General features: G+C 56.6%; 1 pseudogene; it reads left to right on the top strand.

Annotated features, from left to right (window-relative positions):
- The first annotated feature begins 373 nt into the window (after positions 1 to 373).
- On the top strand, positions 374 to 1,077 carry LOC131483733 (ATP synthase F(0) complex subunit C2, mitochondrial-like; annotated as a pseudogene).
- The last annotated feature ends 758 nt before the right edge of the window (positions 1,078 to 1,835 follow it).

The raw sequence follows: 1,835 nt of genomic DNA, 5'->3' as shown, positions 1-1,835 counted from the left end.
GATCACCCCAGGAAGGGATATAGGCAAAGAAGAGGTCCAAAGATTGAGCCCTGGGCTCCCCGCAACGATTACCATTTGGACAGATCAGGGGAGACCAGCTATGGAGGAGGGGGAGCTCAAGAGAGTGGGACAAATATAGTTCCCGCAGAGAGGTGGGTGCAAGTCTGATGGGAGGGGGTTAAGCTGGGAACAGGGGAGAGGAGCTTAAAAGGGCAAGCCAAGACAAATCTTCCCAGGAGGGTGGCTATACAGGGGAGCAGCAGTCGTGCCCTGAAACCCAAGCAAGGGGCTCAGAGGGCCCCATAAGTCACCCCACCCCCACCCCCCTCCCCAGTGGTGGCCAAGGGGTAGCTGTTTGCTGTGAGGGTGGGGGATGGTGGACAGAGCTCGGTCTGGGCTGGGAGTCCACACGCAGGTGTTCGGGGTCAAGGTGTGGGTGGAACCCAAAATGAGAAAAGAAGGAGGCTGGGCTGGAGACCAGTGCCAAGGCCACAACCACGGCCAAGGCTGGCTCCCCACCTGCCTCTGTGTTCCGGGAGCGGGAGAATTCTGAGTCCAAAGTCTTCGTTAAGAAGCTCGACTTCTCTCTGTCTTCTCTGAACTGGGAGCAGCTCTCCTTTCACAGCCCCACAGCCCCTGAAAACGTCTGCCTGTGCAAAGTTCGTCTCCACCTCCTTCTTGGTCACGAGCACCTCTCAGCTGTTGAGCCGATCACTGTCTACAGTGGTGCTAAAGCCACCGGACACACTGACAGATGACAGCCTCAGCCAGCTTGGCAGCCCCACGTCTCCTGACCTCACTTATTCCCAGCCGCAGCTTCCGAACCAGCGCCATTTTACGGGCCGTAGAGACAGCAGCCAAGTTCACTGGGGCTGGGGCTGGGGCTGGGGCTGCCGCCGCGGGGGTGGTTGGCTCTGGGGCTGGAACTGGGGCTGTGCTTGGGAGCCCCCTCATTGGTTATGCCAGGAACCGCTCTCTGAAGTAAGAGCTCTTCCCCTCCACCATTCGGGGCTTTGCCCTCCAAGAGGCCACGGACTCTTGTGACTGTTGGTGGCCTTTCTCCTCTTCACCATGTGACAGAGCTGTTTCCACCTCCCGTGGGTCTTTCTCCCATCTCTCGTCTGCCTTGTAGGTTCCTTTTCCGTTATTTCCCCAGGCAGCCTGGGGAAAGCGGGTGGCTCAGGGTTTAGCAGAGGGGAGACAAATAAATACTGTATGAACAAGAAAGAAGATCTACCTCTCAAGTAGAAGGAGCCTATATTTGACTTCACAGGTGTTTCACGTATTTATGTCGCTTGGATATTTAGACTTAGAGTATGCGGACTTCCATGTGGACTCTTGCCCCAGGCCCTGGCAATGTTGGGGTTGACCTGGGAGCGGACAGCATGAGTGGTGGGGTGAAGACACGGTTGTTTTTCGGTTTGGTTCAGGTTTTGTTTGGTTTTTAAGATGGGAGAAGGACTAGCATGCTCGCCCGAAGAGCGAGCCTGGAGAGGGGGAAATGGCGGTGAAGGTCGAGTGCGGACTGCAGGAGGCCTGGGGTCCAGCGCACGCATGAAGGAGACTCACAGGTACTCCACCAACAACGAGACCAGCAGGGAAGGCAGCCTGAGCAGGTGCTGAGCCCAGCAGGAGAGTGCGTGGAGCATGTGGACGTTCGCCCATGATTCCTTCTGTTATTTCAGTGCAAAAGTAGCAATCCCATGGGCTGCAAATAAGAGGAAAGGGTCCTGGAGGTCTGCGGAGGGAAGGGAAGGTGTGAAAGAGTCCTTGTACATAGAGAGGGACCAAGGGGACCTGAGAAATGTAGCTGCAGTGCCCAACAGCACTCTGGC

This window comes from Neofelis nebulosa, chromosome 8 (genome assembly GCF_028018385.1).
Source record: "Neofelis nebulosa isolate mNeoNeb1 chromosome 8, mNeoNeb1.pri, whole genome shotgun sequence".
NCBI lineage: Eukaryota > Metazoa > Chordata > Mammalia > Carnivora > Felidae > Neofelis > Neofelis nebulosa.
Note: the sequence above shows the minus strand (reverse complement) of the source record. Positions and strands in the feature narration are given on the sequence as shown.